Consider the following 27,669-nt stretch of genomic DNA (forward strand, 5'->3'; position numbering starts at 1 on the left):
TAGAGACAAATGACAATGAAAACACGACGACCCAAAACCTATGGGATGCAGCGAAAGCAGTTCTAAGAGGGAAGTTTATAGCTATACAAGCCTACCTAAAGAAACAAGAAAAATCTCAAGTAAACAATCTAACCTTACACCTAAAGAAACTAGAGAAAGAAGAACAAACAAAACCCAAAGTTAGCAGAAGGAAAGAAATCATAAAGATCAGAGCAGAAATAAATGAAATAGAAACAAAGAAAACAAGAGCAAAGATCAATAAAACTAAAAGCTGGTTCTTTGAGAAGATAAACAAAATTGATAAGCCAGACTCATCAAGAAAAAGAGGGAGAGGACTCAAATCAATAAAATCAGAAATGAAAAAGGAGAAGTTACAACAGACACCGCAGAAATACAAAGCATCCTAAGAGACTACTACAAGCAACTTTATGCCAATAAAATGGACAACCTGGAAGAAATGGACAAATTTTTAGTAAGGTATAACCTTCCAAGACTGAACCAGGAAGAAACAGAAAATATGAACAGACCAATCACAAGTAATGAAATTGAAACTGTGATTAAAAATCTTCCAACAAACAAAAGTCCAGGACCAGATGGCTTCACAGGTGAATTCTATCAAACATTTAGAGAACAGCTAACACCTATCCTTCTCAAACTCTTCCAAAAAATTGCAGAGGAAGGAACACTCCCAAACTCATTCTATGAGGCCACCATCACCCTGATACCAAAACCAGACAAAGACACTACAAAAAAAGAAAATTACAGACCAATATCACTGATGAATATAGATGCAAAAATCCTCCACAAAATATTAGCAAACAGAATCCAACAACACATTAAAAGGATCATACACCACGATCAAGTGGGATTTATCCCAGGGATGCAAGGATTCTTCAATATACACAAATCAATCAATGTGATACACCATATTCACAAATTGAAGAATAAAAACCATATGATCATCTCAATAGATGCAGAAAAAGCTTTTGACAAAATTCAACACCCATTTATGATAAAAACTCTCCAGAAAGTGGGCATAGAGGGAACCTACCTCAACATAATAAAGGCCATATATGACAAACCCACAGCAAACATCATTCTCAATGGTGAAAAACTGAAAGCACTTCCTCTAAGATCAGAAACGAGACAAGGATGGCCACTCTCACCACTATTATTCAACATAGTTCTGGAAGTCCTAGCCACGGCAATCAGAGAAGAAAAAGAAATAAAAGGAATACAAATTGGAAAAGAAGAAGTAAAACTGTCACTGTTTGCGGATGACATGATACTATACATAGAGAATCCTAAAGCTGCCACCAGAAAACTGCTAGAGCTAATTAATGAATATGGTAACGTTGCAGGATACAAAATTAATGCACAGAAATCTCTTGCATTCCTATACACTAATGATGAAAAATCTGAAAGAGAAATTATGGAAACACTCCCATTTACCATTGCAACAAAAAGAATAAAATACCTAGGAATAAACCTACCTAGGGAGACAAAAGACCTGTATGCAGAAAACTATAAGACACTGATGAAAGAGATTAAAGATGATACCAACAGATGGAGAGATATACCATGTTCCTGGATTGGAAGACTCAACATTGTGAAAATGACTATACTACCCAAAGCAATCTACAGATTCAATGCAATCCCTATCAAATTACCAATGGCATTTTTTACGGAGCTAGAACAAATCATCTTAAAATTTGTATGGAGACACAAAAGACTCCGAATAGCCAAAGCAGTCTTGAGGCAAAAAAATGGAGCTGGAGGAATCAGACTCCCTGACTTCAGACTATACTACAAAGCTACAGTAATCAACACAATATGGTACTGGCACAAAAACAGAAACATAGATCAATGGAACAAGATAGAAAGCCCAGAGATTAACCCACGCACCTATGGTCAACTAATCTATGACAAAGGAGGCAAAGATATACAATGGAGAAAAGACAGTCTCTTCAATAAGTGGTGCTGGGAAAACTGGACAGCTACATGTAAAAGAATGAAATTAGAATACTCCCTAACACCATACACAAAAATAAACTCAAAATGGATTAGAGACCTAAATATAAGACTGGACACTATAAAACTCTTAGAGGAAAACATAGGAAGAACACTCTTTGACATAAATCACAGCAAGATCTTTTTTGATCCACCTCCTAATGGAAATCAAAACAAAAATAAACAAATGGGACCTAATGAAACTTCAAAGCTTTTGCACAGCAAAGGAAACCATAAACAAGACGAAAAGACAACCCTCAGAATGGAAGAAAATATTTGCAAACGAATCAATGGACAAAGGATTAATCTCCAAAATATATAAACAGCTCATTCAGCTCAATATTAAAGAAACAAACACCCCAATCCAAAAATGGGCAGAAGACCTAAATAGACATTTCTCCAAAGAAGACATACAGACGGCCACGAAGCACATGAAAAGATGCTCAACATCACTAATTATTAGAGAAATGCAAATCAAAACTACAATGAGGTATCACCTCACTCCTGTTAGAATGGGCATCATCAGAAAATCTACAAACAACAAATGCTGGAGAGGGTGTGGAGAAAAGGGAACCCTCTTGCACTGTTGGTGGGAATGTAAATTGATACAGCCACTATGGAGAACAATATGGAGGCTCCTTAAAAAACTAAAAATAGAATTACCATATGACCCAGCAATCCCACTACTGGGCATATACCCAGAGAAAACCGTAATTCAAAAAGACATATGCACCCGAATGTTCATTGCAGCACTATTTACAATAGCCAGGTCATGGAAGCAACCTAAATGCCCATCAACAGACAAATGGATAAAGAAGAGGTGGTACATATATACAATGGAATATTACTCAGCCATAAAAAGGAACGAAATTGAGTCATTTGTTGAGAAGTGGATGGATCTAGAGACTGTCATACAGAGTGAAGTAAGTCAGAAAGAGAAAAACAAATATCGTATATTAATGCATGTATGTGGAACCTAGAAAAATGGTATAGATGAGCCGGTTTGCAGGGCAGAAATTGAGACACAGATGTAGAGAATGGACATATGGACACCAAGGGGGGAAAACTGCGTTGGGGTGGGGATGGTGGTGGGCTGAATTGGGCGATTGGGATTGACATGTATACACTGATGTGTATAAAATTGATGCCTAATAAGAACCTGCAGTATAAACAAACAAACAAACAAAACAACTAATACTAACCTTTCATTGGGTTATTTGTATGGAAATATGTTAATATAAATGTTTCAGACATTACATGAAATTTCTAAAAATCTTATATTTGTATTTGTATGGAAACATGTATGGAAATACGTTAATATAAATGTTTCAGACATTATATGAAATCTCTAAAAATCTTATATTTGTATTTGTATGGAAATATGTATGGAAATATGTTAATATAAATGTTTCAGACATTACATGAAATTTCTAAAAATCTTATATGTTCTGGTATAATGTTATAAGTAATAATCCTAGTTATTACTTTAAAATGTATATCTCAAAAATAACTAATTTTCTTGTCAACTGCATTATTATGAACTTTCATCAAATCTTTAACAGTGGTCATTTTTAAGTCTTTTGTCATTGACAGACAGTTCTGGGTGTACTCTGATGCTTTTGCAAATATGTTCCTATAAAAGGCTTTCATCTTCAAGAAATTCATGGAAAAGACTCTGACAAGTACAGGTATCTGGTAACTGACTGTACTGCTGAACTGAATGAATAAGCATTTTCAGAACTCTAATGAAAAACTGATGAACTCATAAAAGTGCTAACAAAAGATCAAGATAAAAAAAAATTAATTACATGGGACTGAGTGAACTGATGAGGATGAGTATAATTTTTGTGACTTTCTGTCTGAATTAAAATTAAAAAAAAAAAAATCCCACAAGGACTCAGAGGCAAAGAATATAGAAATCAATTTTCACTGCAAAGTAAAGGAGCTGTTACAGTGGAGGATTACTGGACTGAATGTCAATATTATGACATAGTATGAGTGTGTTTCATGTTTGGTAATTGCAATCATTGTTGCTTTTGTTGTGGTCATCCATGTACTATGCTTGGTGTCAGTCTATTTATCTCGTGTAAAAATAAAATACAGTGTGTGTGTGTGTGAAAAAAAAAAAAACTAAAAAAAAAAAAAAAAAGCAAAAACAAACAAATAAACAAAAACCATCTCTGTGGACCAGAAATTAAATAGAAATGAAAAGTGATAGGGAGTCCTGGAGCCACTGGCCTGCTGGTCCTAGGTCTTAGAAGCAAAGTAGGGATGGCTACGAGTTTACCTCCAATGGGGTAACATGGGTTAAAAGTGCTATAGAAATAAGAAAGGAAGTGAGCAAGGTTTATTGTTTAAATCCGGGATCTAGGATGGATTTATCATGATCTAGAAAGAAGGCTAGAAAAAATAAACTGCCTGCAGATAGAGCTCAAAAGAAGCTGCAAGTCTAGTGAGGTGAGGAGCAAATATGGCTGAATATTTGTCTATCCAAAAGACTTTTTCTTTTTACCAAGTAATTTTAGAGACGAGTTTGATAAATATTTTGAGGATGTTCAGAATACTAAAAATAATAATCATCATCATCATCAAGATTTCATATTGATTTAAAAAATACCCCAGCAAATTATGGAAAAAACCAAGTGGAAATGAAACATGAATAGGCAGATGTGGAAAAGAACCAACCAGAAATTCTAGAAATGAAACATCTAAACTTTAAAAACAAAAGAAACCCGATAAGTAGGATAAACAGTTGGATAATTAGTGAATTGGAAAGTGATACTGAAAATTTTACCTGGAATGAGACACAAAGACACAAAAAGAAGAAAATTGTGGCCAAGATATAGAGAATAGATTGGAAGACCACAGCATCCCTTTAATGGAAGTTCCAGAAGAAAAAAAAAAGTAAGGAGAGAATGATATAGAATCAATATTTGTAGAACTTATGATTAAGGTTTTTCCAAAATCTAAAGACACAAATCTTTAGATCTAAAGTATACTCTGAGTACTAAGATAAGTATAAATAAATCTGCATCTAGACACATAGTGATAAAAAAACAGCATAACACCAAATACAAAAATAAGATCATAAAAGCTACCAGTAAAAAAGACAGATTATCTGAAATGGGAACAAAAATTAGACTGAGCAGCTTCTTGTTTTTTTAGCAATATTAAGTACTAGGAAAAAAATAAAGTAATATTTTCAATGTGTTAAGAGTAAAGTGTTATTCCCCCTTAAGCTACCATTCAAGAGTGATAGCAAAGGAGGGAAGAAAAGGAGGAAAAAAGGAAAGGAGACAAGGAGGGAAGGAGGGAGAAAAAAAGAAGAAAGTCAGAAAGAAAGAAAGAAAGAAAAAGAAAGGAAGGAAGGAAGGAAAAAAGAAAGAAAGAAAGAAAGAGAAAAACAGAATCCAGAAGGAAAGCATTAGATAGAAAAAAACAAAGCTAAACAAAGACGTTGTCAGTAAAACAAATTACTTTTATATTATAAAAAAGAAATATCAACTGTCTTTAAGTTTTAGAAAAAAGCTTGATACAACAATAGCAAAAATGCACTTTAAAGTCCTTATTGTTGTCAAAAGGAAGAGAAAACCTGAATAACCTGTTAGAAAAAATATGTATTTTGAAAAATTTAAGGTCCAACTTACATTTCTACAAGTGTGGCAGACTAGATAACCTGCAAATTCCCCAACCACAAAACAGCTAGAAATGCTGGAATAATAAGATTTAACTGACATCCGTTTAAAAGCATAGCTGTGCTCTAATGAAAGGAAAGGAAATCACCAGTGGCAAAGAATGAAGAGGAAGCTGAAAGCCAGAGAAATAAGTTTCTGAGCTGATACTGCAGGAGTGTTGAGGAAAGTTGCTGGTCACAACAATTTAGAAGTTTGGATTTTAAAGTCCAAGTAGGGATAGGACATCAAACCTAGAGTATACATGAAGTGTGGAATTGAAATTGAGAAATTCCTCACAAAGAATGGGTCTCCAATGGCTACAATTTGAATAAAAGGAAGAAGTAGAAAAATGTAAACAACTGGCACAAGGAGAAAACAAAGACAGTTGTCTGTATTGTCTTGCTTGCTTTGTGGGGAGAGGGGTAGGCAGGGAGTCTCCTTTAAGAATTCCTAACCACAGGCCTGCCTTTAAACGATGAGTTTGTGGTTTGAACTTACATTACCTGTTTGACCTAATTTAAAGGAATTAGCTCATGTGATTATGAAGGTTGCCAAGTCCAAAATCTCCAGAGTGGGCAGGTAGGTTGGAGCCTCAGTGGAGAGCTAATGCTGCAGTTCAAGTCCAAAGGCCAATTGGCTGAAGACCCAGAAAAGAGCCAGGGTTACAGTTCAAGTCTAATGGTCATCTGCTGCAGAACTCCCTCTAGCTCAGGGGAGATGAGTGTATCTTCTATTCAGGCCTTCAACTGATTGGATAAGGCCCACTCATTATGGAGGGTAACCTGCCTTACCCTTAAATCCATTGATTTAAATGTTAATCTCATCTAAAAACACCTTCACAGAAACATCCAGAATGTTTGACTACATATCTGGGCACTGTGGCCCAGCCAAAATGACACATAAAATTAACCACTACAGTTAGCTAACTCAACAGCCATCTCTTGCTTTGTTCTCCCTTGCCTCTTACCCACAAACACTAGAGATGCTAGAGAAACTATATGCTTGCTTTTCCAGTCTCTGGGAATGGCTATATGACCCAGATCTGGTCACCGAGACTTAACTAGAAGTTGGTTATGGCAAAGGGAGTGGTTTCTTTATGGGGTAACAAAAAATGTTCTAAAATTATGGTTGCAGAATTCTGTAACACTTAAAATAGGTGAGTTGTATTATATCTGAATCATATCTCAATAAAGCTGTCACCAAAAAATATTTGTTTCTTCATATCATTTTCCACTTTCTTTACACTATGATAAAGGTATAGAAATCCCTGCTCAAAGAAAGGAAGAAAGAAAGAAGGAAAGAAAGAAAAGAAGAAAAGTCACCTCTGCCAACTCCTTTCAGGCCCTTGAGAGAGCAGAAATCTAAACCAGGCTATTTCCAGCTTTCTGTGTAATAGTGACTAACCCAACCATACAGTAGATCAGATTTGATTGCCCTGTATTTTTTTACACTTTACTGCCTAGCTCCTAGCTGAAATAATCTCTGACGCCCCTACCAATATGCTTGGCAAGTAACCCACTCTTAAGACAAAGAAAATCCTCTTTATTAAAAAAAAAGGGGGGGGGGTGGTCAATGGGCAAAAGGAAAGAAAGCCACCTGGCTTTGCCTTTCTTTGTGACAAATATATATTAGTAAAATGAGGTTCCTTCAATCCTTACACAGGTTCCAAAGATAGACATGTACAAAGCAATTTTAAAGATACAACAATAGATTTCAGAGAAATTCATTCTCCAGACTGGCCACTTTGGACTATGCTTCAAGAGTTACTAAAAGTGCATGTGTGACAGGCAGCTTCTAAAATGGCCCCCAGTGATCTCCACCTCTTGATATTCACAACTACTGTAGTTCCTTCCCCTTGGGTGTAAGCTGAATTTACCCACTTTCCTTCAACAAATAAAATATGCCAGAAGTGATGGGATGTCACTTCTAAGTCACAAAAAGACTACGGCTTCCATCTTGGGCTCCTTCTTTCACTCTTTTACTCTAAGGGAAGGCAGCTTTGTGAGTTGTGCTGTGGAGAGGCCAACGAGGCAATGACCCTGAAGCCTGCCAACAGCCATGTGAGTGAGCTTGGAAATGGACTCTTTCCCAGTTGAGCCTTGAGATGATGGCATCCCAAGCAGACACTGTGATGGCAGCCTTATAAGAGACATTGAGCCAGAGACACTCAAGTGAGCTGCACACGGACTCCTGACCCACAGAAACTGAGATAATATGTGTCTGTTGTTGTAAGGCTCTGAGGTTTGAGGTAATTTGTTAGGCACTAATAGATAACTGATATAGATGTAAAATAAATAACACCTCCCATCCAATTAGCTACAAAATAAACTATTAAGATCCTTGAAGTATAGTTGATTTACAATGTTGTGTTAATTACTGCTGTACAGCAAAGTGATTCAGTCATACATATATATATATATTCTTTTTCATATTCCTTTCCATTATGCTTTATCACAGGATATGGAATATAGTTCCCTGTGCTATACAGTAGGACCTTGTTGTTTATCCATCCTATATATAATAGTTTGCATCTGCTAATCCCAAACTCCCAGTCCTTCCCTCCCCCACGGCAACCACATGTCTGTTCTCTACGTGAGTCTGTTTCTGTTTCGTAGATAGGTTCATTTGTGCCATATTTTAGATTCCACATATAAGTGATATCATATGGTATTTGTCTTTCTTTTTCTGACTTACTTCACTCAGTATGACAATCTCTAGGTCCATCCATGTTGCTGCAAATGGCATTATTTCATTCTTGTTTATGGCTGAGTAATACTGCATTGTATTTATATACCACATAAGATCCCATACTTTTAAAGTTGAGTCAACGCAAAGGAAGTGGGGGTGGGAACTAGCTTACTTTAAGGATTTGGGGGATGTACTGTTACTTTCTGAACAACTGTAAATGTTTAGAAACCAAAAAAAGAGAGGTGTTTAACTCAGCCCTTTTTCCTCTCTTCCAGTTTTGGGGATGATCACCAGCCAATTATGAGCTCCTTACTGACTGATGACTAAAACATCCAATACAACCTTATCCCATGACAACCTTAATTTCCTCACATTTTCCAGGACTAGCCCATCACATTCCAGGGAATGCCCTGGAAAATACTGGCATTTTACTATGTTCGTCTCCATCCCTTTCAACAGAGGCAGTACAGAGCTGAGCCACAGTTTCTTTACTCTTATTACAACAATTTTCTTCCTTTTTCATACTTTATACTGTATAAAGCCATTTATGTAATGTTGGATATTGTTCTTAGAATTAAGCACTTTTGAACACCATATACACAAATCCTACCTTCCATAAAAGGGTCTGTGAACCTATGGGTACATAAATGTTAAAATTTCACTACATTGTAATAAGTAGAAAAAAAAGCCATCTCGTGTGGTGAAAAAGACCAAATTTTTAAGTATTTTTCAAAATACATGTTTTCTACCTTTAGGCACATCAATAAGAAATTAAGATACAAATGATAGTACATATCATGTAAAATACTCATGAAAAATTGACCATAGTCAACTACATTACATAACAGTGCATCATAAATATTGGCCTTCAGTTTCAGACCAAGAAGTGATTTCTTTCACATGCCTTAAGTTTTTGATACCATGGTTATATACACTACTGAATTCTAATTCCCCTTAATCTGTAGTTAAACCTTAAAGTTGTAAGTGGAGGAACTTTGGAAATTTTTCCTCAATTAAAAATTATGCTGAGCACAAATTATTAGAAAATTTAAAGTATAAGTGACATTTTATTAACACATAGGCTTAAAAGCTCTCACCCACAGCTGATTTTGTTCAGTTTCATCTGCTTTCCTTTTTTCCTTATTATCTCAATAAAATGGAGGAAAATGAGTGGTAGCACCTAAATTAATACAGAGTTTAAATTTGGGGAGCAGCAAATGAGCAGGCAGGGTACATAGTATAGGCTTAATGTGCTTGGTACAGCTTACTTAAGGAGAGTGATTATTGGACTCACAGACACAGCAAACCAAAGGGGAAATGGAGGGGGAGGAATAAATTAGGAGTATGGATTAACAGATACACACTACTACATATAAAATAGATAAACAACAAGGACCTACTGTATAGCACAGGGAATTATACTCAATATTTTGTAATAACCTATAATGGAAAAGAATCTGAAAAAGAATACATATATATATTATATATGTATAAATGTATAACTGAATCACTTTGCTGTATACCTGAAACTAACACAACATTGTAAATCAACTAGACTTCAATAAAATAAATAAAGATTAAAATTTTTTAAAAAATGAAGACTGGTTATTGTATGTCCAGGAATCCCTTTCATCCAGCTAGAGTTCTAGAACAGATGGCAATGTATTATAACTTATTGATGTATGCAGATACATCAACTATATAATTTATTATGTGCATCAGTCCCCTTTACACACTCCTTTACAAACCCATCCGTGATGGGAGCAGAATGGTGACGTTTACCCTGTAGTTTTACACAAGTCTGATGATCTTAGCATTGCTGTTTCACCCTCTCCCTCAGTTTGACATGCATACAACTAAGGGAGTGATTTTTCCGTTATTAAGAATTATATATAAACTGAATTTCTTTGGTACTGTAGATACTCCTAGTGAATTATGCATGGGTCTTCCAAGAAAGTTATAATTCTATCATTCCAAATACATTGTTCAACCAGGAGACCTGGACTGATTTAAAAGTATGCTGTGATTGTAAACCACTTTGGTATTCTTTGGGATGAAGCACAATGTATAATAATGTTATATCATATGAGAACGGGTAGGAACAAGAATGACAGAACATATGAGGTGTTAATCATTTAATATTATTTCTAAATTATTCAAAGTGATTCCCAAGACAAATGTTATCTTCATTTTGACATCAAATCCATGTTAACTTGACAGGTAGAAAGCAATTGCTGCTTTATATTTTCCCTGCCTTTTTTCTTTAGATTCACTAGGCAATAGTAAGTTTGCTTATTTACAAAAGACAGAACTGCATCAATAGATATCATCCATGAAATAAAACTCAGATCGTACCCCAGGGAAACAGATTTTCCCCAGATACTCTTAAAATCCCCAAAGTGGTCAACCAACTGTTCTACCCTGTCTGTCTTTTGCATGGACAGAAATTGCTTTCTTTCTTGAATTCAACAGAGATTTGGCTTTTTCTAAGGCAGCCCTCAGGGGCATTCTGAAAGCTTTCTCTAGATGGTATCATTTATTTATCTGTCACAAAGAAACTCAAGCAAAAAGCCACGCTGTAAGTAACAGCTAGAATTACATCTGAAGTCCTTCTCCCCTTATGCTCAGGTCAAGGCCTGGCTGTTTAGTTCTCAACCAGAGAGTAAGTCATTGTTACTATTCGGTAGAGGGAAGCGAAGTGGGGGAAAGTGAAGCAACTCTTTTAGGGAACAAAAAAGATATCAGTGAAACTCAATAATCTGCCTTCTTCAGTTGGGGAGCAGCCTTTATCTTCCCTTTCAAGAATAGATACGGAAGTGCTTATCTTTTCCTTCAATCAAATCGATGAATATTTTCCTCATGTTGCTAATGAGAAGTCTGAAGACACTTCCAAATGAGTTTTGACATCATCTTTACGATTAAAGGAAATACGTTTAAATAAAAGTTGGGAAGATTGCAGCAAAAAAATCATCAAAACAAAATTTAGCATTTCAGCTTAGGAGGCATTTCCTATTAGTAGACTGAAGATTGTATTTTTAAAGTCCTGCCTATTATAAAAACCACCAACTTCTGTGAAAAGTTTTATTTCAAAGACTTGGTGGGGCTTCAAAGAACATGCACCCAGCACAACACAGGCAATCGATCTACTGGATGACTCAGTGAATTAACACCAGATTTTAGTGTTTCAAGAATTCATTAAGTGATACTTTGCCTCAATCATGTGTGTAAATCTGTATCTCTCTGCAAATGAATATACACTGATGGCGTATGTCTGTACAAGTGAATTATACATGAACTATAAAGAATTAATAAGCAGAAACCTCAATTAGAATTGGGAGATCAGAAGGGGGAGCTCTCATGCCCTGTGATGATAGCAGAGCCCAAAAGGAAGAGGAAAGACTCCCCTTCTTTCCTCGCAAGGGCTCAGCCAATGAAAAGCCGTGGACTCTTTGTTTACTACAGCCCTCCCAATTTCCTTCTCCTCTTTATAAAAAATGTTCTCTTTCTTTGCCCTGCGGGGACTTGCACGTGGCTTCCCATGGTTGCAGACCCTGAATGGCAATTTTCTGCTGATCCTATCTTTGCCGGAAAGATATCTGGCAGTCTATTTGTTTCTGGTCAACATTTTGGTGCCCTTTACAGGCACCAGAGAAGACTCCTTATGGCTCCAGAGCAGGTGAGCAAACACATATGGTACCCACAATTGAGCCCCTTGTCGCTCACTGCTTTTCTTGCCAACCCTAAAGTTTGAAGGTACATCTTTCTCCTAGATCTGAGCTTATGCCCCCTTTGCATTTGAAGCTCCCCGGCCTTTACTCGGGATCCATTTTTGTCTTTCTGGTTAAGGCCTTGCTCTGTATGCAAGAACTCACTTGGCACTTCAGTCTGATTTGGGGTCAGACTGTTTGACTAAAGCTGGCCAGCCTTTGACCCTCTCAGGAACAGGGGTTGTTTCTCTGAAACAGTGCTGGGTTTTTCAGCCTTTGGCCTAGTCCTTTGGATACTGGCTTTAAAAAAAAAATTTTTTTTTTTTTTAAAAAGCCTTTGGCCTGGCTCTGGGACCAAGCTATCTCCTTAAGACTAGCTGGGATTGGCTTGCAAACTATTTGAATTGAACCCTTTGTTGTGTAAGCCATTTAAGCTGTTTGAAAATTGTTCTTTAGAGGAAAAATCTCTAGGAAATGGGATCACAGTTATCTAAGTATTTTGAGGGCGCCTCCCTACAGGTACCTCAAGCAATTTTATGTTTAAAAACCTGGGTCCGGGGCTTTCCTGATGGCGCAGTGGTTGAGAATCTGCCTGCCAATGCAGGGGACACGGGTTCGAGCCCTGGTCTGGGAAGATCCCACATGCCGCAGAGCAACTAGGCCTGTGAGCCACAACTACTGAGCCTGCGCGTCTGGAGCCTGTGCTCCGCAACAAGAGAGGCCGCGACAGTGAGAGGCCCGCGCACCGCGATGAGGAGTGGCCCCCGCTTGCCGCAGCTAGAGAAAGCCCTCGCACAGAAACGAAGACCCAACACAGCCAAAGATAAATAAATTAATTTAAAAAAAACAAAACACCTGGGTCCTTCCTCATGCATATTTCTAAGTAAATGGACCAACCTGACCAAAGGCAATTTAGAATATCAATGGCCACTATGGGGAACTCTCAAATCCCCAGACTTAATTTCCCTAAAACCAAAGAGCACTACAATAGCTCCAAACTTCCCAGAACTGAGTGGAATGCTTATTTCAACTGGTATTTTGAGACTAAAATTGCCTCTCTGCAAAATAAGATTTTAAGATTAGCTGAGGCAAACAGATGATTAAAGAAAGATAAAATGGCTCCCGACGCCTCAGGCTCTTCTTCCTTGGCTTCTTTGTTTCAGATTTCACCTCCTTCCCTTCTACGCCACCAAAATTCTTATCTTCAACTTGAGCAAACGAGGGCTCCTCAAAGAAACCAAAACCCTCCTAGATTCTGCTATTATTGCAAAGAGCCAGGACATTGGAAAAGAGATTGTTAACAAATTTAAGAGTTTTAGGCACCTTCATTCACCTAGACAGTAATGCCTCAGGGTTGTACCGAAAGTCCTTATTTCTCGAAAATCCTGAAGGCTGATCTGAATGATATAAAGTTCCCTAGGGGTTCTGCTTTGTTGTAATATGTGGATGATTTGCTTCTTTGCTCTCTTTCTCAAGCCTCCTTACAGGAGGACACATCCACATGCTAAAGCTTTTAGCCTTAAGGGACATAGAGTCACCAAAGAAAACTGCAGTTTTCCCAAACCCAGGTTTGATATTTAGGATATCAGGATAAGGGCTACAGCTAGATCCAGAGAGTTTCCTAAGTTTCCCAAAACTAAGCACCAATTGCAAGGTTTTCTCAGCCTAGTTGGTTATTGCCAAAATTGGATTCCAAATTTCTCTCTTATGGCCAAACCTTTATATGTTTTACTAAACAGTTAAAATTGTAACCCAATTTTAGGGGAAAAACCAGATGACATAGCCTTCAACGCCTTAAAGGAGAGTTTGAAGAACCCACCTGCCCTTGGACATCCCAATGATCAGATTCCCTTTTTCCTTTTTGTATATGAAAGGGAAGGGAATGCACTTGGGGTACTCACCCAAAAACATGAGGACCACCACCGACCCATAGAGTATTATAGCCAGAAACTGGGCCCTGTGGCACAGGGATACCCCCCTTGCATTAGAGTCATTACGGCCACTGTCCTTTCAGTTAAGGCCACTGAAAAAATCATTGTGGGATCCCCTTTAACCATTTTTGTACCTCATGTAGTAGGAGCTCTCCTGATTTCTCATCACAGTCAACGTTTCTCAGTCAGCTGCCTCACCTCCTATGAAGTCCTTTTGTTAACTGCTCCTCACATAACTCTTTTAGGTTGTAATAACCTTAACCTGGATGCTCTTCTCCTCTCTGTCACCAGCAAAGTCCCTTAGGACAGCTTAAGGCTGACAGACCACCTCCTGACTCCTCCTAAGGATCCACAGGAAATTCCACTGGGTAATGTTGACTTCTCATGGTTCACTGATGATTCTTATTTAAATGGTGACAATGGCAAATATTGTGCTAGGTGTGGTATTACAAATCCTTTTGAAGTTGTTGAGGCAACATCTTTACCTATGATTACTTTGACGCAGAAGGCTTAATTATAAGCTCTTACATGGGCTTGTGTTTTAGCCAAGGACAAAATTGCCAATATTTACACTGATAGCAGATATGCTTTTGGAGTAGCCTGTGGTTTTGGAATGTCGTGGAAACAACATTGGCTTCCTTACTTCCAGAAGAAATAAAATTTAAAATGGCCCCTATATTTGGGAATTATTGAATGCAATATTTTACTTGCAGCTTTAGCTTTTTTTAAAGATTTGGGGGCATTCTATACTTGACTCTCTGGAAGCTAAGGGAAATTACCGTGCTGATATTTGTGCTAAAGGGACCAATAGCAGCCAAACCTCTGTCATGGTCCAAAGGGATATTTCATAAAATTGATACTGACATTTAGAAGAGTGATACTGGAAAGTAACAGATCCCAAACATGGAACTGGTTGATTGCAACTGAAACGTGCGACACTGGATTCTCCTGTCTCCAGCCATGAAATTGGCAAACTCTTAGTTTGCAGTAGTTTATTAAACTGCCCCTGTTGCATCTTAGGACTCAGACCTTGGGCTTACCAAAGTTTAGGGGCTTGATATAAATACTTCAAGATATTGGATTTCATTGCCTACTGCCTTTGTCCTTGAATAACTGCCTATTCAAGGAGGGTAAAATGTATGGTCCAAGCTGGTATGTCTGAAAGAGGACAGGGGAGAAAATAGAGATACTTTCAGCTTATGACCAGAAATACAAAATGGCTGACAGATAATCATTAATCTTACCAGGTCGGAAGTACTATATGTATACTCTGCTCCAAGCTAAACATAGTGTGAACAAGTTTTGGGGAATAGCAGATATAGCAGGAGATAAGACCACTACTGATCCCCTAGTTCCCTACCAGAGACCTTATCCTGTGAGTTCCCTGTGTGACAGAGAGCACAATTATCTGCATTTTAAAGAACAGTCTATTAGGATTCTGCCTTGGGCAAGGAGCACATTAACTGCACCCCCATCATACCCTAACCTACTATAACTTGTTCCAAGAAAGAACAAGATGCCATTTAACTAAGGGCTGTGTCAATGGGCATAGCATCTTGGTTTGTTGCGTAAAGGCAGAAATTCTGAGGCCCAGATTCAAGGTCTATGACTCTGAGAGAAATGTGCCTTTGGTTACCAGACCATGAAACCGACCAGATGTAAACTGGCAAAAAGCCAATTAAGATTTTAAAAGGATTGATAGTCTGCCTGAAAATAAGCCAAAACAGTGGAGAGCAGTGCCAAGAGGAAGAAAGACATTCTAATGATATTGGCGGAACCCCTTGAATTTCCCAGTTAAATGAATGAACATATTCCTTTTTTTTTTTTTTAAGGCTGTTTGATGTGGATTTCCATCACTTACAACTAAGAGTCCTGACTAACACAAGGCTAAAGTGAATGGGAAGAAAATTAAACTGTATTGAGAAGTTATGATACGCCAGAAACTGTGCTAGGTGCTGTCCAATATTCTTATTTAATGTTCACAATAACCCTGGAAGGTATTGAGTATCTTCCCTTATTTTGTGTAAAGGAAATTGAGGCTTAGAGACTTAAGTACACATTAAATACCCATGGCCACATTGTTAGTAGGTGGTGGATTCAGGATTTAATCTAAGTCCGTTTCATGCTAAAATTCATACTATTTTTACTAAACCACACTCCTCCTCAATAAAACGAGGATCATAATAGTGCTTGCCTCATAGGGTCATTATAAATACTTGGAATATTGTCGGGCACATAGTAAGTGCTAAATAGTTAAACAAAATGCATAAAGATAAAATAAATAAATAGACAAACAGTGGATCAAGGCATTCCTCCTTGACATCAGAATTTAATATAATCCACGAATGACATGCAGTTTGATCCTGGCAAATCCTATGATGTCTAATGGCCTTGATTATTTGAAATCTGTAATCAGAAGACGGTTATAGTCACTCACCAGCTTAAAAAAGAATAATTATAATTGCTGTAAACTTTTAAAATATAAAAGCTACCAAAGTCAAAGTAGATTTGGTTATTTTTTTCAGGAAAGCTAAAATAATTAAAATACATTTACTATAAAAACACTATTTGGACATTATAATTCTTTCAGGGCCCCAAGCTGGGAATTTTTAGCATGAATATTATAAATTAAGAAACATTAAATGCAGGACTCCTGTAATGAGATTTCTCACTTAATATGCAATACTACACATAGGACTTGAACTTACTCCTATCTTGACTAGAATCTGCTTGAAAATTTAAGTAACAACAACTTTGCTCTGTGCAGAGTTTCAAGGTATAAAATAAATTATTCATAATGAGTTAATTATCATCTCAGTGTGCCATCACTCCTATTTTTAAAATGATATTCAAAAGATTAAATCCTCAGGAATTTAATCATAATTTGCATACACTAGTTTTGAAAATAAGTAACAGTCTCTCGATCAATGCAAAATTACAAAATCTCCCAGATGAAAGATAACCTTCACACCATAATACAGATAGAAAAATAACTTTCCTGTCAGAAAAGCTAACGACCACCCTCCATTGCTTGAGGACATTTTACAGTTTATTTTAATAAATTGTCTCACATTCCCCTTTCCTATGAAAAGAGGAAAAATTATATCTCTAATTCTATGTGGGCCTTTGATTTTCAGCACATGGAGGACTGGGCTTCAATAATTGAATCCATGCCTCTGCTCTTTTCCCTTGAATATATAGGTGCTTGATCATCACTGAATCTCTTAAACACAAAATAGTGACTGACACATAGTGCCCCCGTCCAAATTTCTTAGACTTGCATAGATGAGAAACTACCAGGTCATCACAGGAATTATTATTTTCTCCCTGAAGCCACTGTGAAACACAATGGCTGAACAGTATAAACTCAGGCATCTCTGTTTCCTCCAGACCCCAAAGCTAGCCTTTGTGATAACCAACCCCCGACACGTAAAACAAGAAACAAGGACCAAACATTACCTAATAGCAGACACAACATCCCTTCCACTTTGAAAATAATCAATAGATATAAAAACTTTATGATTTCTCATATTTAGTTTACTACCAGATTATATTTTGGTCTAGTACTTCTTCCTGCACAGAAATCCATATAACTAACATATTGAGAATTAACATATAGAATTAAACCATTTCACTTTACAAGCATATTTATTGTTTGGTTGAACATGTTACAGACCACAATTAAGTCTAGTTCTTACAATTTATTGCTTAACTTAATAAATGTGTTTTCCCCAAATTTATTACAAACTCCAAGTGTTAGTGTCTGAAGACGCTATGTAACACTTCTGTATTCCCATTGTATAATTTATCCCAGCATTGACACCGTATTCTGCACTGCTTCTTCAAAAACAAAACATGTTTGCTATGATTCTAACAAAATAGTGTCTAGACATCAAAAGAAAAGTTTTCTCTAATCTTTCCACCTTTTCAAATACTCAGAGAATTTACTGGAGAGGCAGAGAAGAAAACGAGATCAAAGTTTTAACATTTTTTAAAACTATATGTTCCCATTTCTTGACAGATAAAGAGACAATGAATAAGATCTGCATCCTGTGATCAATAGAAATGTAGAGGTTTGAGTTTTATTATTTTTCTCTTGCTTGCCTTTAAAAAATAAATAGCACTTGCCAATGACTTCATTACACCCAGCACTTCAAGGTAAACATAACAGAATTCTACTTTTCTGGCACACTGTGATGGCATGGTCTTCTTGGTAAGTAAAAGATGACATTGAATTAAACAACTTATTTCTTTATAGGAACTCAATTATAGCCTTCTCTGGTATTTTCCCGAATCAAATCCAGGGCTACATCTTGTGTTAAAATTCTCATATACTCCCTTGGCACAGAGGTAAAGAAAGGCTTCTCTGCCTCCCTCTTTGATTTTCCTCTTCAACCAGGTTAAAATCCAATCCAGGATTTTTAACAAACACAGCTGTATATAAAAAACAACTGCTAGAAGACAACAGAATTCTTGACTTGAATAACAATTTAAAAAAAAAACAAAACTGCTCGAATACCCAAATGCTGCCAAGTTCTCCACAATCTTCTGAAGCCACTCTTTTCATGTAATATCCAATTATAAAATGATGTAAATCACCATTACTTATACAATGAAAAGTCCACCCTCCCTAAAATCCAAGGATTCCTGGGGTGGGGGTTGGTGACTGCAGACATGAAATCTCATCCCCAAATACATCCCTGACTGATTCTCGATCCCCTTATCATCATATGTCTGAAAGCTGCTGACCTCTTATCTCCCCTACTTTGTGGCCCTCCATCCCCCCCGCCCCATCTAGCACTCTTCCTCCTTAATTCCCCAAAGTGCCACTAACACATGGAGTATGGAGTTCAAGGAAGTCATGTGGAATCAAACGAAGCCAAAACGAGGTGTGGAATTAAACTGGAGAAATAAATGAATGTATGCAGCAAAACAGAAACAGACTCACAGATATAGAAAACTAGTAGTTACCAGCTGAGGGAGGGAAGCGAGGAGGGACAAAGGTAGGGGATTAAGAGATACAAACTACTATGTATAAAATAAATAAGCTACAAGGATGTATTGTACAGCACAAGGAATATAGCCAATATTTTATAATAACTTTAAATTGAGTATAATCTATAAAACTTTTGAATCACCATGTTGTATACCTGAAGCTAATATAATACTGTAAATCAACTATGCTTCAATTTAAAAAAAATTTTAATTAAAAAAATAATAAAATGTTGCACCAAGAAAAAAAAAAAAACCAAACAGGAGAAATGTCAAACCAATAAGCCCAAAAGTGACAATGAAGACAGAGGTGTAGCTCAGAAAATATAAGAGAGATGGTCTCTGCCTTCACGGAATATATATACAGTCTATTGGGGCATTTTGAAACATACTTGAGCACCACTTACGCTTAAGCTGGGGCCTTTGTTATACACTTAATGTCTTTCCACGATGGTGTTTTTTCCTTTAATGAACCCAATGATCAGAGATCTGTCAAAGTAAATAGGAAGCCAGAGAGTAACCAGGTAGCTAGTGGTGTGTTTTATAATTGGCCAGGTGATTGAAGACCTGTCTTGAGTGAATAACTGGACCAGAAGTGGCCAGGGAGAGATAATGTTTTCAGAGGATCTGACTGAGGGGGAGCTGTATTTTCCATTGTCTTAATAGTTGCCAATCATCTGTCAGTAAGTAATCTTCTGTCAGTAAGAAGAGAGTTTGTTCAGCCCGTTCAGTGCACCTGTGTGATCATATTCTAATTCCCAGTCAGAGTTCACTTGCTCTAGAGGAAGCCATTTCCAAATGAAGTGTTACTGTTTCATCCTCCTGGTTTTATTCCTTGGTTTTTAGAGCCAAAGAAGTGCTGCTCAAAGGGTAAAATTTTCTGAAATATCCAGTGAGCTGAAAATTCAAATAAGTGCTGGATCCTAATTATAAATAGAAAGAGTGGTAAAGAAAGTACATCTGAACAGTGGATAATAGAAATATGTAATCAGAGTTGGGAATAGAGATGTAGAAATAGGCGAGACTATCAAAAAGAATCTTCCAGGCACCCTTGTAATCTACTTAGATATTTCAGTATTTGACCTTGAAACAACTTCTGGCAAGTTGGATGGCATAATTTCCTAGAATATCATAGTGAATAAATCCATTAGCCCAGTGACCCTCACTTGGCATTTTCAAAGAAATTTACTGCCGGTAGTGATAAGGTTTCGAACACTAAAAGCTGCCTGGCTGATGAAAATCCTGTTTGAAAAAAAAAAAAATCTAGGCAGATTTCACACAGGAGTTCCACCAAATACACTCATACACCCATACTGTTAAAGTGCATTAAGGTCTCAGGATATCATGGGTATTACAAATTCTATTTCTTCTATGAAATTATTTTTAATCCATCAAAAATGTTTTGAGACCTACTATGTACAAGGCATATGCTAGGTGCTTAGGGGAGCATAGAGAGGAATAAGAGAGTCCCTTCTTCCTTCTAGTAACAGATAAGACAATTAGGCAAATAACTAAATACTAGAGATACAAATACCCTACTGGGAGAGCTCAGGGAAAGAAGCAATTGATTCTTTTTTTTAATTAATTAATTAATTTACTTATTTATTTATTTTTAGCTGCGTTGGGTCTTTGTTGCTGCGTGCGGCCTTTCTCTAGTTGCGGCGAGTGGGGGCTTCTCTTCATTGCGGTGCGCGGGCTTCTCATTGTGGTAGCTTTTCTTGTTGTGGAGCAAGGGCTCTAGGCTCACGGACTTCAGTAGTTGTGGCTCATGGGCTCAGTAGTTGTGGCTTGTGGGCTCTAGAGCATAGGCTCAGTAGTTGTGGTGCACGGGCCCAGTTGCTCCGCGGCATGTGGGATCTTCCCAGACCAGGAATCGAACCCGTGTGCCCTGCATTGGCAGGCGGATTCTTAACCACTGTGCCACCAGGGAAGTCCCAAAGCAATTGATTCTGACCAACAGAATTAGGGGAGGCTTAATTGAGGTGAGAACTGATTCATAGAAACCAAATTAAGCCACATCCTTTGTGGAATCAAACTTGAAACCACATTCTTTAACTGGATTTAATACACGGTGGGAAACCTGTTTAAAGATTATTTATCCTACAAAGGGAGAAATGTTATTAATGAAACAAAAGAGTTTTCGGCCATGTCATCACCAATGACACAACCTAAAATGCTATCACTGAATAATATCTGTCCTCATGGGAACTGCAGTGTGTTACAAAAGTATATTTAATTCAAGAAGGACAACGTCATGACTCTTAGTTGTAGAAAGACATTTTGAACAGTGGCTAACAGAGCAGGAGGACATAAATATTCTGTCGCTAGAAAGATATGCTGTAGAGTAGAACAGGAGTAGTTAGCTTGGCTTAAACATGCCTGTGATGTACTCTTCTCCCAAGACTATCAATTATTTTGCTCTTATTCTACAAATACCTAGTAGGCCTTTGATTACTAATGTACAGTTCTCCCTCGGTATCCACAGGGGATTGGGGACCCCCACCCCCACTCCACGGTTACCAAAATCAGAGGATGCTCAAGTCCCTTATATAAAATAGCATAGTGGGACTTCCCTGGTGGTCAGTGGTTAAGAATCCGCCTGCCAATGCAGGGGACACAGGTTCGATCCCTGGTCTGGAAAGATCCCACATGCCGCGGAGCAACTAAGCCCGTGTGCCACAACTACTGAGCCTGTGCTCTAGAGCCCGCGAGCCACAACTACTGAGCCCACGTGCCACAACTACTGAAGCCCGCACACCTAGAGCCTGTGCTCCACAACAACAGAAGCCACCGCAATGAGAAGCCCACGCAGCAACGAAGACCCAATGCAGCCAAAAATAAATAAATAAAATAAATAAATTTATAAAAAAAAATAGCATAGTATTTGCATATAACTTATGCACATCCTCCTGTACACTTTAAATCATCTCTAGATTACTTATAATAGCTAATACAATGTAAATGCTATGTAAATAGTTGTAAATACAATGTAAAAGCTATGTAAATACTTGCCAGTGTGCAGCAAATTCAAGTTTTGCTTTTTGGAACTTTCTGGAATTTTTTTCTCTGAATATTTTTCATCCACGGTTGGTTGAATCCACAGATTTGGAAACTGTGGATAAGGAGGTATAACTGTAAGCATGCATTTTAATCCCAGAAAGGAAACTGCTTGAAGAACAGCACTAATCTTTGAACTCCTTGAGGGCAGGGACTATATGCTGGTTAGCATAGATCAATATGGCAGTGCTTGATGAGCCCTTAGGTAAACTGACAAAATTGCAAATTCCCAAAACTGTCAAAAACCACAATTCTAAGTACCAGCAAAGCAAAATGGACTCTTAATTGTCAGTTAACTCTTACACATCCTACCAGACTTGCAAATTTAAATATTATAGCCATATTTTTCAAAATAAAAGAAAGCCAGTAGAAAAATTATGGAAGAATCCACATAAAGTAACCTGATATATACCATGGGCCTATATTTTCAGTTTAACCACAAGTATTTGATATCAGAATGAAGTGGAAAGCTAGATGATCAAGGATCTATTTAAAATTTTTAAAAATCATATCAGAAATATTTTAATAATAAATATGATGAGAGAATGCAGAACATTTTTCGAGTAGGTCAAAACTAGAGCACAAATGAATTTAGGGACAAAAATCTAATGAAATGAGTATATCTTGACTTGGTTAAATTTATTTGAAGTCTTTTGTAGTTCAAGTATTTAGAAATACTTCCTGTTTAGTAAAATTTTAATCCATTTATTCATTTGAGAACTGTTTACTAAACAGCTACTTAGTACTAGGCATTGGGTGTACAGTAGTGACCAAGACAGGCACTGTCCATCTTTTTGAAGCCAGGGCCAGCTTATCCATTAGGCATGGTGAACACAGTGCCTAGGACCCACAATACTTTTTAGGGGTCTACAAAATATTTTAATTTCCTTTAGGATGAGAAGGAAAAAAATGAATATAATCCTGGCTGGATTATATTAGTCTTTATACTAATGCAGTCATAAAATATAATTTTAATATTTGTTATGGAGAAAGAGGCCCACAAAGGCAAAAGTTGCTAGGATGGGCCTATGGGGAGTTTACATTCTATTAAAAGAGACTGGCTAATAATTACATAAAGTAGAAGACAGTGTAAAAAGTGCTGAGATCAGGGTAAATGCAGGGCGCGAGGGGAACCCATCTTGAGAGGTCATGGAAAGTTTCTCAAAAGCCTCAATAGAAACATGAAAGATGATAAGAGTAGGAAAGGAAATGCACAGGAGCAAGAATATGCATAGATCTGAGCAGTGCGCTCTGCACTCCTGGGGATCTGTCTCTTGCTTCAACAGTGTTTGGACGGAACAGACCCAGGGACAGACCCCTCCTCCAGCCTTCGATCACCCTCCAACCCTTTTTCCAGTCGCAACCTTCAGAACCAGCAACTCAGCTATCCTCGGCCTCCAGGACAAGCCAACATTATTTTTTGAACTTAGCTCCTTATTACCCTTCAACCATGAGCTCCCAGATTCATCAGAATTACTCCATTGAGGTGGAGGCCGCAATCAACCGCCTAACCAACATGCATCTGTGTGCCTCCTGCACTTACCTCTCTCTGGGCTCCTATTTCCACCAGGACGATGTGGCTCTGGAGGGCCTGGGCCACTTTTTCCATGAATTGGCCAAGGAGAAGCTCAAGGGTGCCCAGCATCTCTTGAAAATGCAAAACCAGCACGGCGGCCGTGCCTTCCTCCAAGACATGCAGAAGCCTCCCGAAATGAGCGGAGTAAAACCCAGGATGCTATGGAAGCCATCCTGCTCGTGGAGAAGAACCGGAACCAGGCGCTCTTGGATCTGCATGCCCTGGGTTCTGCCTGCGCAGACCCCCAGCTCTGTGACTTCCTAGAGAGCTACTTCCTAGATGAGCAGGTGAAACTCATCCAGAAGATGGACGACCACCTGACTAACCTCCACAGGCTGGCTGGTCCCCAGGCTGGGTGAGTATCTCTTCGAAAGGCTCACCCTCAAGCACAACTAGGAGCCTAGCGGCCTTTGAGGAGCCCCTCTGGTGTCAGGGCTTCTGCCTGAAGCCCCTCTCTGCAGCCACCAGTCAGCTTTTTAACCACCCCGGAGCCCTCTCCCAAGCCTTGGACCAAATGGGAACAATAAAGCTTTTTGCAGAAAAAAAAAAAAATGTGCACAGGTCTGAAAGTAAGAGAGGTGACGGTGAGTGGGAAGAAGGCCAAGTACCTCCATATGTTTAGAGCAGTGGTTCTCAACTCAGGGCACTCTTGCCTCCCACAAGACATTTGGTAATTCCTGGAGACATTTTTGGCTGTCACAACAGGAAGGGGATGTTACTGGCATCTAGTGGGTAGAGGGCAGGATGCTGCTAAACATCTTACAATGCACAGGACAGCCCTCCACCACAAAGAATGATCCTGCCCCAAATGTCAACAGTATGAAGGCTGGGAAACTGTTAAAGAATTAGAACTGGAGATTTTAAAATTTTAGTCTTTGCCAATTTGATAGCTAGAGATAGTATCTTGTTGCTTAGATTTACATTTCCTTGGTTACTAGTGAGCATAAATGTTTAAAATGTTTAAATATATTTATTAGCTATGTATTTCTTCTATAATACATTTTCTGTTTGTGCCCTTTGGAGATTTTTCAACTGGTTACTGATTTGTTGCTTAGTGTCCTGGAAGAACTCTTTATATATTACAGATAGAAACCTGGGTGTCATTTATGTTGCAATTATTTTTCCTACCTTATCATTTTCCTTGATGTTTTATTTTTTTCTGTGCAGTTTTAACTTTTACGCAGTCAAATCCATTATTCTCGTCTTTTCACATTTTCTGCTTTTATGTTATAAAAGCTGTTTTCAACCCAAATTGCATAAACTGATTACTTTAATAAAATGTGATAAACAATATAGTAGAATGGTATGTCCCATACCAATAGTGTGGAGGCACACAAAAAATAGCCAATTAAAATGGGCGGAAGGAGCAGAATTAATTTATTTTTATTACGCTATGTATCCTAAGTGCCTAGAAAAGTGCCTGGCACATAATAGGCTACCAAGAAATATTCGTTAAATGTTGAATAAGTGGTATTTAATTGGTGATATAGTTGCAGTTTATGAAACAGTATAAAATATTCATACTTGCAAACGTTTTTTGTGGAATTGGATAATGAGTAGAAGAGATCATATGCTTTTGCTTTTCTCCTAGTTTATCCCTTTCAAAGCTATGTCTGAATTTAGGGCTTCCAGGCTCTCAAAGTCATCCTAGGAAAATGCATCAGGCTTAGGGCTGATCCAGATGACTTTGAAGATATCCACACATCTCCAGATCCTCTTCTCAACCCAAATTGACTTTTGTTTTTGTTTTGAAAGGAAAGTATTATTATCCTTTCCCCCAGATACACACACATACACACATACATTTATTTTTTTTTAAATAGGACAGATACATTTTATAAATTTATTTATTTATTTATTTATCTATTTTTGGCTGTGTTGGGTCTTCGTTTCTGTGCGAGGGCTTTCTCCAGTTGCGGCGAGCAGGGGCCACTCTTCATTGTGGTGCGCGGGCCTCTCAGTATCGCAGCCTCTCTTGGTGCGGAGCACAGGCTCCAGACGCGCAGGCTCAGTAATTGTGGCTCACGGGCCCAGTCTCTCCGCGGCATGTGGGATCTTCCCAGACCAGGGCTCGAACCCGTGTCCCCTGCATTGGCAGGCAGATTCTCAACCACTGCGCCACCAGGGAAGCCCCACACATACATTTTAAGTAAAAAGTGAAAGCTCCTCTGAACCCCATCCCACTTCCCAGAGGTTAGATGCATCCTTCCATTTTTAAAATGTATTTGTGATAGGCATGAATTTGTTCCTGATTGCGTTGGTACAAGAAATAGCACATTTATTGGTTCTGTTTTTTAAATTAAGTCCAACTTAGTTCTGAGCTCTCATATTCCTAGTTGACAGGGCACTCACTCACTATCAGTCATTCTTGGAGCTTCCACCCCTATCAGCTTTTATAGGAATCTCAGAGCTTACTAAGTCACAAGAAAATGAGAGAGAATGGCTAATCCTTAATATCTGGTGGACACCATCATTACTGATGATTCTGCTACCCAATGATGCCATTGAATTCTGATTCTCTGCCATCTGCCAGGTGCCAGTGCTCTGTAGAATATATGGCAGGAAGCAAGATGACAGACCTGCCTTTCAGCCATGGTTTCTCCATGCCTCCACTGACTCTACGATTTACCCCAGGGGATCCTCACTGTCCTCTCAATGCAAGACCGAGGATCTTTTTTGATCAGTCCCCAGCATGTACCTCCCACCAACAGTAGTATTGCCACCTCCCTGACCACAGTCTTAAGGAACCTCTTCCTATCCAGCAACAATCACTCACCAAATTGACAGCAAGTATAAACTTCTATCCACCCTTGCCCTGTAGGGCAACTCAAGACTTTACCAACAAAGACCTGGACAGGTGTTATTGTTTGGGTTTTCTTGGAGTGGTTGTGGTTTGTGTGTTTTCCTGCTAGGGCTGCTCCTCATAAAGAAAGAAAAGAAGGAAGGAAGGAAGGAAAGAAGGGAGGGAAGGAGGAAGGGAGGAAGGAAGGAAAGATAGATGGATAGATGGATGGATGGATGGATGGATGGATGGATGGATGGATGGATGGATGGATGAAGGGAAGGAAGAAGGAAACAGCTGTTAACTTTACTTACCCTTCCACCTACCATCCCCCAGAAAAAGACTGATTCCTAGAAAAGCAAAATAGGTTTAAGACTCCAGGAGTTGTACTCAATGTGAGGAAGATCTTAGGAAGACTCTGAAATAAAGAGCATCTTTAATAATCCTCATGTAACACATTTAAAATCTATTCAAAGGAAAGAACTCAGAAGGTAGCAAAATATTTCCATCCACTAGGTCCTCTAGATATAAAGCTCACTAATTTTAACAGGTCATCACACCCGTTTCTCTTTCCTCCCGCACATTGGCAGTGACCCAGATGCTTTTTGATTGCTGAATAGGATAAGATCGTGTGACCTGCCAGGAGGTTTTTAATCAATGAAAAAAGAGCAGCAGGCACAAATGTCTGGAGTTTATCAAACACTGGAGCAGCAACTTAAGATTTGATCAGAGTGGATTTCCACTTAAAATGACAACATCAAGCTACTGTATTATTGGAAAACCATCACAAGTTAGGAAGAAACAGAGCATGGACTACTTTAGGGAGAATATAGTTTAGAGTCCTTTAGCAATAAGTGTAAAAAAGTTGTTTTATATTATCTTCCCAAAGCTTTGCTTTTCTGAAAATACTCAGTTGCAGTCCTCTTTAACATGAATTAAAATATTTTTCCAGAATGTTCTGACACTAATTTTTTTAATCAAACATTGGGATAGTTTTGCAACCCTAGAGTATCAGTTCCATGATCACACTGCCATTTATTTTATCTTTTTTCAAATATTTATTTACTTATTTAGCTGCATCAGGTCTTAGTTGCGGCACGTGGGATCTTCCTTGCTGTGTGCGGGATCTTATAGTTGCAGCATGCAGGATCTTTAGTTGCGGCATTTGGGATCTAGTTCCCTGACCAGGGATCAAACCCGGGCCCCCTGCATTGAGAGCACAGAGTCTTAACCACTGGACCACCAGGGAAGT

General features: G+C 38.2%; 1 long non-coding RNA gene and 1 pseudogene across 2 annotated transcripts in view; both read left to right on the forward strand.

Moving 5' to 3' along the window:
* Window positions 1-27,669, forward strand: part of LOC309653122 — a 151,007-nt gene that overhangs the window by 21,271 nt on the left and 102,067 nt on the right. The gene's annotated exons all lie outside the window — the stretch shown is intronic.
* On the forward strand, window positions 21,231-26,652 carry LOC309653098 (ferritin light chain pseudogene; annotated as a pseudogene). The gene has a single exon. The product of its transcript is annotated as a ferritin light chain pseudogene (transcript).

Source organism: Balaenoptera physalus, assembly GCF_965194825.1.
Source record: "Balaenoptera physalus genome assembly, chromosome: X".
Classification (NCBI taxonomy): domain Eukaryota; kingdom Metazoa; phylum Chordata; class Mammalia; order Artiodactyla; family Balaenopteridae; genus Balaenoptera; species Balaenoptera physalus.